Genomic DNA, 12,673 nt, shown 5'->3' on the forward strand with positions numbered 1-12,673 from the left:
CTTATAGGCCTACACACGTTCTCGCTACAGTGATCACTCATTCTTTTCCAAACCAGTTGGTTACGCTCCCGTCGCTGGCGTGCCGCATAGGTTGATATCTCGTTCAGCCTGCCTTCGCGCTTACCACGTGACAGTGACAGACTTGCAGCCACCACAGCTACTATCTAACATGGTCAATCAGGGCAGCATTTAAAACGTCCCGCTGCTTTTCTGAGCGCTTGTGCGCCATGTATGCGAACCTCGCAGGTATAGGCTATTTGTCTCGGGCATTAAGCTCTCACTCGCATTGGCCCGCATCGGATCGTCACCGTTTCACCACGCTGCGTTACGAAGCCTATTATCATCATTATTCTTATAATTATTTGTTTTGGTTATTTATTTATTTTTAAGCTTGGCCCTCGGTCCTCTAGTCAGCTGCGCACTACTTCGCTTTTTGGGAGGTAAACGGACCTCGTCTTGAATGCATCGTCTGGCATAGTTGGTTGGTCTCAGCATCTTCGGGGGGAAGCGGATCTCATCCCGCATGAGCTCCGTTTAAAGCATCCCAGGACCGAGGCCAGCTAACATGCCAAACATGCATATACTATACGTAAACTGTACACCAAGCACTCAAGGACAAACTTGTGAAATGTTGTTTATATATAAACGTAGTTCTGGAGGACGTCCGAGAGGGATTGACAGCTGTCATTACTTGCTCCCGCCTTCGCGCATATTTAAATCCCTCCTTCCCTCTTTTGCCTGTCATGCGCGAAGGCTTTCCGAATTGTCCCACAACCTCCCCATACTCCTCCATTTCACTAGAACACCCAGTTACACTTCCTCTATACTACACATAGGGGGGAAGCGGATCTCATCCCGCATGAGCTCCGTTTAAAGCATCCCAGGACAGAGGCCAGCTAACATGCCAAACATGCATATACTATACGTGAACTGTACACCAAGCACTCAAGGACAAACTCGTGAAACTTATGTAAATGTATAATGTTAAATTTGTGTAAGTGTTTTAGCACACTTAACCCCTTACTTGCACCAACTCTCCACCATGCAGTCTGCCATGTATTCGTGACAATTAAGTGGCAACACGGTTTTAGTTCATAGCGGAATATAATCTGAATCAGAATTATTACCTTTAAAATGACACCAACTTTTAGCCACACCAGATTCCAAGTGTTGAGCAAAGGCTAAATATTGAGCAAAGGCTACTGTCGACTCGCCTCTATGACAGTCTTCCACATGCCACTCACGTTCACTTAGCTCTCAGTATGTATTCCTCATTATAGCCTACACGAACACTTTGTAATGCACAGACCATTCAAATCCGTCTGAAGCAATGCAGCGACTACCTTTACATGCTGAGTCTTCACATGAGAAATGAAAGGCAGTTTTGGGGGATTCGCGGACGCAAAAAACCAGCCATATTGCTTTCGTCGCCAAAACCAGAGCTATTAGCCGTTGCAACTTGTACACTGCAAACATTGGTGGTGTGCAGTTGCTAACACCTGCAGTAAACGGCAGCAGAATTGCAATGCCGCTTATTTCAGGATATTCCTTAGCCTCATTGCACATTCTCAAAACAGGTCGTGATTTTGCTTTCATGTGATCGTATTTCATCCCAAACGAGCAAAAACAGTTTCCTGGTGAACCAGTAGCCTGTAAGTAACAGGCTACTGGCACACAGCCCTTTCACGCCTCTCCGCAGGCGGGGTTTAGTCAAAAGATGCTTGCACGCGGTTGGAGCAACCTCATATGAATGAACACTTCGACCACTCACGTTGAAGCTTTGTGACGTAGGACGTGTCGTCACGTAAGTGCCGCCAGGTCGGGAACCAAAACAGAACAATGTCCTTTAGAAAATCAACTTGAGGTATTTTGGATAACACCGCTGAAATTGCTGCTTCCATCCCGACGCATGATAACTCCTCGCACGCCGCCATTACTGTTGTGATTCAGGGAGGGGGCGGGCACAGCCGAACTACCCTGGGGGAGGGTGTTGCGTTCGATAAACGTCATACCCACTGAAATCCCTCCCCACGATCCTGATTTGTCATGCTGCCCCGGTTATTTCGAAAACGGAGGAGGAGAGCGAATCACAGGTGTACCAGAAGGATTGTGTAGCCCAGCCCCCTGGGCGTCAACACATAGCTTCTGGTTCACCAGGAAACAAAAACAGTCCAATATGCTACAACGCCAGATAAATCGTTTGATGTTGGCAACAGAAAACGTTCCTATTACCATGCATCTTTCCAGAGACGTTAGCCATTTAGCTGAGAAGAAATTCGCTAGTCAGACATGTAAATACTTGCTGCAGTACGACATTAACATCCTTCAGTTGAAATACTTGCTTATACACCACATTATTTAAAAATATGTTAATACAAAACTTACCGCAGTTTCGGGGAGCATTAAATGGCGCTGGCAAACTCTATCACCTCGAGGAAAAATCTGAGGATTTTTCATTTGTCACTGACACTGGAGAGGATCTTACTCCATTTGGTGTTAATAAGACTTAACACTGCTAAATTAACACTGGCAAATTTACTGTGCAGCTGGATTGTACTTAACTGGTTCAAGTTAAGGCTTAACCAGCTGGACTGCGCCAGTTTTGAGTAAGGGCTGATGGGCATTGTATATTATTGTATGTTTGTAACTCTTAACCATCCAGTGACCACCATTTCACACTTACATAACTACATACGTGTGACGGTTAGCACCTACTCCTCCCACTACCCTACGTCTTCTATTATTTTGCTGACATTCACGTTCATCTCAGCAGATAAATCATTCCCCTACGCATACACACACAGATGCGCAGAGTGGTAATCACTTGTTCTCTCTGACCTCTAACCTCTCTCTGAAGTGGTGAGTATTTACTTGTGTATGCAGACTTTTCCATATCTGACCAAAAGTAGCCTAGTGCATGCTTTTAAAAGGCATGGAGTCACATGAAGTGACAGCGGTGATGAATAAAAGTAGATTGATAAATATATGATGAAATTGGATAATTCTGAAATCGATAAATACATAGTAAAATAAGGTAACTAAAATATGGTTTAAAAAAAATCTATTTTGTATCTTTTTATGTGTTAATTATGTACTTATTTTCAGCCACAGAAGGACTTCAGTTTTGTAGAGCTGAGAAGACGCGTGTTAACGTGAGTTTTTCATTTTTGTCTTCAAAGCTTCTTCGGTAACACTTTACTTGATGCTGGCGTCATACGCATGACAGAACATTGACATAATAGTCTCAAAACAGTGTGACACATTTAATGGTCATGAAAAGTTGACATTGTTTGGGCTGTGTTTAACATAACCGAAAGTAACTTAAAGGTACACAGAATTCATGCAGGCCATTCACAAAATGTACCTTTTTAACAAATATTTACCAACACCATCACATTTTAATGATTCTGTATGACTGGGAAAATTGCACTTTTCATACATGAAAAGGGGGATCTTCTCCATGGTCTCCCATTTTGAATTTCCAGAAATAGGCATTTTAGCTGCAAAACTTACTGTGCTTTGGTCATACTAGTAAATACTAGTGTATTACTTAGTGCATATTCATGAAAATATCAAATTTGGCAATAGGCAGCACAATTTCAATGAGCAGCATAGTTGCAATACTAACTCTGTCCACAATCGTACACAGTGCACCTTTAATGGCAACAGTCATAAAATGTTCACTGTACTGACACCGTTATGTCATACACAGGACGCCAGCATCAAGGGAAGTGTTACCGCTTTTTCTTTCTCTTTTTAAACGTGAGCTGTTCAGATTGTCTTGGTGTTACATCAGTAAGAGTTATCATAATGTTTCATGTTAATTACTTGATTTACTCCTTTGATCCCTTGAAGGGATAATAGCACATTTTATTACTGTTAAAGGATGGCATAATAGGCCTGACATTTTGAATGGCAGTAAAATTTGAAAACGTCTTGTGTACAATTTGTGTACGATTGTAAAGTAAATGGGAATAGCTATGGTGCAAATTCTGAACTAGCCACTATAACTGTAGAATGCCTTGGATTACATGATTTAATTTAAATAATTTAATGTACTTGCGAGTACTTAGTACATATAGCGCATGGATGAGTTGTGGCGTTTACATCAAAATTAAGGCCCCAATTACAAAAAAGGTGTTTCCCTTTAACCTTTCCTTAGTCAAGCTGACCACAGTGACCCCCGTCTCTTTATGTAGGATGGGCAACGCTGCTATCACCATTCACCACCCCAGCAGTCTGGACCTCCATGCTACCCTGGAAGGCGGAGTAATAGCTGAACGAACAAAAACTATGATCCGGTTGGAAAAGACAGCAGGTGCCGCAACGGGTTGTGGTGGCCGTATTACGTTCAAGAAAAATACAAGTACAAGTAGTTACTCTGAGTTGTACTGCTATGTCAGTTACAATGGGGCAAATGTGGGACAGGCATACTGGACAAAAAATGACCTTAACCTCATGTTCAACCGCAGATGGGCTGACAGCTCGGAAATGATCATCGACATCAGTTTCAAAAACAGCGGGTGTTAGACTAGGCAGTATGACTCCAACTCTCTTGGGGAATTTGGTTTGGCTAACCAGAGCCGGTTCTGACCTCTGTGGGGCCCTAAGCAAAAATATGCCAAGGGCCCCCCCTAACTATAAAAAAATCATGTCATCCAGACATGATTTTCGAAAAAGCAGTAAGACATTGACAGCAAGACATACTTTTCTTGATTCTTCTTGTTGATTCGTTTACACAGGCGGATTTAAGTTCCCGCGGTAACGCAAGGAACGCTTGTAATGCGCACTGACTGACATGGGCAGGAACTCGGCATTGTTGTGAGATTCTCACTCAAGATTCTCACTCCTGTTCCATCCGAAATTAACCACAGAAGAAGGTGTGACCCGCGTAGGCCTAGATACGTGACGGAATCAATAATAAGTTCGTAGTTTTTTTTAAATTAGCCTATTTTTTAAATTATTTTTTTTTACCTCAACGTAAGTGACGTCATGGGCAACGCGAGGCCCTACGCAGAGAGCGTAGTGAGCGTTATGGGCCCGCCGGCTCTGTGGTGAGTCATAGGCCTGGCCAGATTTTAGCAGTTTTGCTCAGCATAATGTCAATGCCAACAGTTTATCTGATCACTTCTTTCGCCTCTATTTTAGTCTTAAATAGATTGTAATTTATTTTCCTTTCCTTCGCTAACTCCAGCTCAGGCCTCTTGAGCCTACAGCTAGTTGTGGGGGGTCATTCAATTAGAGTGTTCCTCTCAGAGGTATCTGTGATTTGTATTTACTGGTGTGAACTGTATGTTGTGTCTATATGGGTATCTGTGATTTGTATTTACTGGTGTGAACTGTAGGCCTAGTGTTGTGTCTATGGGTAGCTGTTATCTGTATTTGCTGGTGTGGACTGTATGTTGTATCTATGGAATCTGTGTATGTAACACCAGTTTGTAACAACAGATATTGTGTAGCCTTGCCATGTTTAGGGCTGGCTGCATTACAGTATTGTGTACCTTTGTCTTTGAGCACTTTGTTTACTAATTATTAAAATGTGTGTCCTCTTCGGTGCTTCTGTCTCTGTTGTAGAGTGTCCTGTGGAGGTTTTCTTTTCATAATAATAATAGCCTAATAATAATTATAATAATACAAATAAGAAGAAGATGAAGAATTTATTCATATAGCCTTTTTCATGTCATGGGATCTAAAAGGGCTGTGGTATGGGGATAAACAACAAAAGCAAAAACAGTGGAAAAGAAAAAAAAGTCATAAAGGCTCTTAGATGGCTCTGTATTTAAAGTTATTATTAAAATAAAGTAAACAAAATCAAGTTTGGGAAAGTTATTAAATGTACCTGATGAGTGGATGCAAGACATGTGACAATAGAAGACCAAGGCAAGGGAGTTTTTATTCAATATCTTAATAAAGCACAATTCAACAGTTATTTTTATAATTTGCAGTTGGGATGTTGAATGGTTTTGGTTGGTGGCGTGCCGCAAGATTTTTTCAAGGGAAAAAGTGTGCCTTGACACAAAAAATGGTTAGGAAACACTGATGTAATGTGATGTAAAAGACAAACAGCAGAGGAGACACACACACAAGGCATACAGACAAATAAAGGAAGCACATGCAAGGAAATTACGCAAGCCATAAAAACATCAAACAGAAGAGGAAGCAGGCAGACAACCTGAATTGCATGAGATGCGTAAACGTATCCTATAGCACACCGGGACCACTTACTCTCAAACTGCATACAGATAAACCCCACACATCTAACCAACACACCTGCCTTAAACATATTGTTCACTAGAAGCCTGAGAACTTGACATTTGTACACTCTAAGCATTTTTGTCATACCCCCTCTACATCTCTTCCTTCATACATTTGTTATTATTAATGTTTACCCTCTGCAGTGTGCTCACACAGCCCTTGTAGTACGCATATCCCTGGTTGGGAAACACTGCCCTATCAGACCTGAGATGCAGGCCTACGAGAGCCATCCGACGTACTTCCGCCAAAGGATTGGCTCCACTACGGTAGTCTGGCCTTGCTCTTCTGTGGAGTGTCCAGAGCAGTGGGATTGTGTGTGTGTGTGTGTGTGTGTGTGTGTGTGTGTGTGTGTGTGTGTGTGTGTGTGTGTGTGTGTGTGTGTGTGTCCACAAGATTTCTCCTTGGGGACAATAAAGGCTTCTAATCTAATCAGAAAACAGCCAATAAGCGAATAAGCGCCCGCACATGGGGGAGAAAGGGGGAGGACGCTCGTGACGATGACGAAAATGTCTGCGCCAATGGCTTTGGGGTCCGTTTCTCAATTCTTGTCCTTGCTAACCGTCCTAAGACTGTCTTAAGACCGTCTTACCCTTCCCTTGGATTCAGTGGTGAGCGTCGCTGTCGAGAGAGAGTTGAGTCGCTCTTACGAAGGACGTTGCTACCGTTGTTAGCAAAGACGCTTTCGAGATACAGACCCCTGGTCTGCGCTATGTTGTTGTTGAGTAAGTGTCTGCGATTGGGTGAGAGCTGTCCAATCATTTCAAACCATAACTGAGTGCAATCGCATCAGATCACACAACTTCCAGACCATAAATATGTTGTTGTTGAGTAAGTGTCTGCGATTGGGTGAGAGCTGTCCAATCATTTCAAACCATAACTTCCTGCAATCGCATCAGATCACACAACTTCCAGACCATAAATACGAAATGAAATGGTAGTATAATGGGATGGTCAGGACCAGGCTAGGCCTACAGCTCCAGCCAAGGCAAATCTCAATCAGTGCAATACACACAGTTGGCCACAAGAGGTCCTCAGTCAGCCTGGCTCTTCACCGGGCCCCACACAATGTTGCATTGCATGGCAAGCCACTTTGACATTTAGATCGGGATAGAAACACCACAAACACCAGTTAATTTGATAGTTGTGTCTTCTAGCCAGGACGCTGAGTCTAGCTAGCTTGTTTGGCGAGTTCTCTTCTTTGCTGCCAAGGACACTGAAGTGTGAGGTGCCCTCCTGGCCACACTCACCAAACCAACACACACACTCACCAAACCAACACACACACACACACACACACACACACACACACACACACACACACACACACACACACACACACACACACACACACACACACACACACACACACACACTGTGAATAACCCTCTTGGCCACATGCACCCAACCAACATACACAGTAAAAATGTACAAGGATTTCAGAGTAATTTACTGTGAAATCTCACAGTTAATTACTCTGATGTTCTGGTACACTATGCCAGTGTTTCCCAACCAGGGGTACGTGTACCACTAGGGGTACGCGGGCACACTGCAGGGGGTACTTGGAAACAAATGCATGGAGCATGGTCACACTGCAATTGAAAAAAGGATGTAAAACATGAGTTAGGGGGTACTCATGGCACAATGAAAAGGCTTAGGGGGTACACGAGACAAAAAAGGTTGGGAAACACTGCACTATGCTACTGTGATGGTCACACGGCACACAGCAAATTACTCTGAAATCATTGTATGCCATTTCTCATCTAACTTGCACATCCCAGTATTTTACTGTGATCTTCGACGATTACCAGCATGCCAAAGTGATGAACTAGGAAACATCACAGTAAACTACTGTGTGGGTGGAGTATCTATTGAATTATTAGGGACTGTTCGTAATTTACCGGGGGGGGAGGGCTGGTGCGTAGGGGGGGGAGGGCCATGATGAAAAAAAATGAGGTGGAGGGGAGGGCCATGGCAAAAAAAATCGGAGTTAGGGGGAGGGCCATGGAAAAAAACCCGAATTTATTTTATTTTATTTTTATTTATTTTTTTAAACAATAATAAAACATGTTCTGAAACACATCGCTTTGCGATGCAAGGTCCCGGTGCATAGGCTACTATAGCACTGAAGCGCGTATCTGTAGTCAAAAAACTATCAGGTGCAGCTACTGTAGATTGCCCGCGCTGACTCTCTTCCACTGTAGGATTGCTAGTGCTACGGTGGAACATTGAGCATCATAGAAAATGCCCGTGAGCAAATATCAAACTAGCTGATGTGAACTATATGGGCTAAACAGTTTGGGAAGTTTTGACAACGAATTGGATGGGCATTTCCAGAGGAATTTTGGAGAGGTGTTGTAGTCAACTGGTGGTCACAGCCTCTGGTAAGCCATGATTTTATTTATTGTCACCGCCGTGTGCTTACATTTGTGTTCAAAGAACTTCAAAGACCCCAACCAGACCGGAAAGAACAGTACCTAGGCCTAGACATTTGGCCTAGACGTAATTTGGTAGAACGGTGCAGTGACGCGAGTTTGTTTTGTTTAGCTTGTGGTGTCAAGGTAGTAATAAAAATGGTAGGCCTACTAACGGCGATGTGTTGGCCATGCATCATAAGGTCTTGAAACCATTGGAGGAGCTAACTTGTTGTGAAGAGAAGTCTCATCACTTTGGTGAACAAAAACGGACCAACTAAGCAAGGAATTATGTACATTTAAAGCGTGACGGGAGAAGGGAATGTCACCAAAGTTGTGCATCGTGTCAGGTAAGAAGTGACTTTTGTTTCTTGCTGTGGATATTGGATTCGTAGAAGCGTGTATTGGTATGCTAGCTAGGTCTTGCCTGTTGCTGGTGAAGTAGTCTAGCTTAGCCTCGGAGTTGGCTATGGGGTGAATCTGAAGGAGAGCACAGCCGATGGTGTGTCTGGCTTGTCTATCATCACAGTTGTCAAAGTTGAATTGCCGCGGTGTGTAATGGCTGTGCTATTGTTGGATGTTTTGGAATGTTGTACTGGTTCTGTTTTGGCAATTTGTTCCTTTTGCCTCTTGCTGCTGATTTGACCACCATAGTACCGCCACCACCTATTAATGCGTTAAATGCAAACTAAAGGTGGCTTTCTCACTCTCCCTGTATCAATAGCCAGCAATGGCTCGAGCTGCTTTGGCGCTTAGCCTACTTCTTGCTCCGATCACATCCCGAACTCTTTGGCCGTCAGAGTGTAATTACATTCGGGAAGGTAGAGCTATGCCTGTGTGTGTGCGTGCATGCTTTTATGCGCGGTCTGGGAGACCGAGATGCACCTGATCCACAGTCGCAATTGCAAGAAAATCTAAATTATTTGAAAGCCCGGTCACCTCTCACGAGTGCATCGCATAGCCTAGTCAAAGCATTTCTTCTAATTTCACACATTGCACACTGCCCATGCTGAAGAGACAAACTGTCAAGGCAGCGCGATTTGCTCTTGAGCCCTCACCTCCACATCAGGTGCGCGTTTCACTTCCGCAAGAAGAACATTAATAGTGTCAAAGTGAGATGTTAAAGAAAAAAAAGTTAAATCTAGCCATCCTTGTTTAGGCTACATAAAACATGAGGAAGTTATTCAGATGTGATTCGCCATTCCTCACCCTAAAATTGATTAGAACGCAGGAAATAGCATCTAAAAAACAGATTTTTTTTTCACAGCACCCCCTGGTCAAAACCAGTTCCTGCGTCCCTGGCTTCGCTACTGTGCTGAACATGTAAAACGTAGCCTACCTTGTGAAAGGCGCTGCTTGTCGAGCAGGGAAATATTGAAGCTACGGTGGGGAAACTCTCTCCACTTTGTAGTTTACAGTAGTAACAACTCGGACATTGGTATTGAAATGGAAGTTTTTATTATCATTATTATTATTATTATTATTATTATTATTATTATTATTATTTTCACTTAACACGTAAAAAAAATAGTGAAGTCAATTTGTCTTGGTGACAGTGGAGTTAAAAGGCATCCCATGCAGCCGCAGAGGTAGATTCTTGCGGCTTCTCATAGGTATCCACTGATATCGATAGCACATAATAGTGCAGACAACCGCCCTTGATGTAGGCTACTCTGACTGTTCTCATGATGGTTGTTCATCTACCAATTTGAAATATATATATTTTTTATCTGTAGGGGGAGGGCCATGGGAAAACAAAATTGAAGTGGGGGGAGGGCCATGGGGAAAAAATTTGAGGTGGAGGGGGGGGGCATGATTTTTTTTTTTGACCGGACTTCCAGCGCACCAGCCCTCCCCCCCCGGTAAATAAGTACAGTCCCTTAGTGCTTCGGGGCACAACTTCAGTCATAGATAGGTTGGGCTCTTCAGTACAATCACACCTTTCATTGACATTTTCAGCAAATTATTTAATTCTTAATGTGTCATTGTATACATGTATACCCATCATTAGTTATCTACTTTTTTCCCACTCTCTGTCAAGTCATAGAAGAATGAGCTTATATATATTGGGAGATATACATGACCATCTTAATGACGGTGGGAATATGGTCATTTTTCTTGTGCACCACTTTAAATAGTACAACCCCTACAATAAACACATAATACAAGGAGTAATATTTTGAAGCAAACTTAAGATATTCCTTCTAGATAAATGGCTCTCCATAAGTGCATTGCATGATGGGACACGATCTGAAGACAGCCCGTATGTCCTAAGCCCTTCCCCCTCAGGTTGTACATATTGACATGAGGAAGTGAGAAAAAAGGAGATGACCAAGCATGGGAAGACATGTAGCAAACAAGAAGTTGATGACTAAATAGTTTGCTGTAAATGTCCATGACATTTCTGAAGGCCCAGGTTGTGCTATGTGGCAGCCTTGGCCTAATGGTTAGGGAGGTGGACTTATGTTCAGATAGTTGCAGGTTCAAATCCCTCCTAACCCTTCATTGCCCTAGGGACAACAACCAATGTTGTGTGTCTGTATATCCCTTTAGGTAAAGGCGTCAGCCTTCAACCCAACGGACATGCCTTCCCATTTAACTTTCGCCCACTTCAAGTGTGTAACAATATCATACTGTGAACTCACAATGAGTTACTGGCTAATAATTGCATTCATTTCACAGTAACATACTGTGACATCCTGCCACAATTTGTTACTGTGAAATTCAAAGAGACTTTTCGTCATATCACAGTTTAAGGAATAGGTCGGTATTTTGCATTTGGGACCTTAATTATGGTGTATCATACACTGAGCTACCCACCTGTGTCACTTTTGTTTGATTTGAAGCCTTCCGTGAGATTTTGGGTTTGGGCGATATCCACAAACCACCGTACAACGGGAGTCAAAGGGGCACAGACTTTAAATCCCTCGTACACGCATAAACAGTATTTTCTTATTTTGTTTAGGGTCATTGGGATGATACAATTACGTTACCGCCTCATTCCAATCTTTAAATCTCCCGGGTTCAGTGAACGAATTAAAAATCTGTATTGACTGAGGTGTGCCACGTCATCTTTCTGCGACGCTCATTCTGACAGCCAGCCAGCTCTGCCTCTGCTACGGCTGTCGGCAACATGATACTAAGCAAACGTTGAAGCTCTCGGTTTTTAACAGTTCTTCGGCTAGAACTTTGCTATGGGTTGAATGTGCGCATATACTGGATGCTGAAACAAAATGACAAGCTTTATGAAACCGTGGCATTTTGCGTTGAGATGGAAAAGGAAGGCGCCACACTCTCCTGGATACGAGGCTACGTGTGTGCGTTTTTTGTGCCAAAGGTCTTTCTACCAGCAAAACAAAACAGCAGGACAGAAGTGACAGCGTCGGAAAGAAAACGATGCTGATCCGATTGATAGAGACAACAGAGGTAAGGACATATGATGTATCTAGAGTTTTTGAATGGCTAATCTTGGTGTCGCCTCAAACTAGCCCTCTTCTCGGTGCCTTCGTATGGCTGTTCATGCTACCAGCTACAGATAGTCAAATGAATCAAAGTTTGGTCTCAAACAAAATTGTACACGGAAAATACTAATAGTATTCCTTCAGTAGGCAAGACAATCACAATCATATGATAAGCCCAGCACCAAATCATGGGGTATACTTATAAGTACAGTTGACTTTTACTTTTACTGCTAGTAAAACATTCAGCTGTCTAGCCTACTGAGAAATGGTAGGCTACATTGATTCGCAGGTAGAACTATATCACTTGGAGGTTTTACAGTGTGATACTGATCTGATGTAGTGACACACTTCTTTATTTATTTAGGAAGGTGCCAAGTAACTCCGGAGGATATTCTCGCCATGACGAATCGAGCTGTTGAATCGGAGATTATAGCCAAAACTCGCAGGAACACACAGCTTTCAATTGAGTAAGTCGCCGAGGAATTTGTAAATTCTGTTTGATTTACTATGCCCAGACAGCTTTGTCGATATTGGGGTCAGTCAGTG

The sequence above is a fragment of the Engraulis encrasicolus genome, chromosome 16 (assembly GCF_034702125.1).
Source record: "Engraulis encrasicolus isolate BLACKSEA-1 chromosome 16, IST_EnEncr_1.0, whole genome shotgun sequence".
NCBI classification, from domain to species: domain Eukaryota; kingdom Metazoa; phylum Chordata; class Actinopteri; order Clupeiformes; family Engraulidae; genus Engraulis; species Engraulis encrasicolus.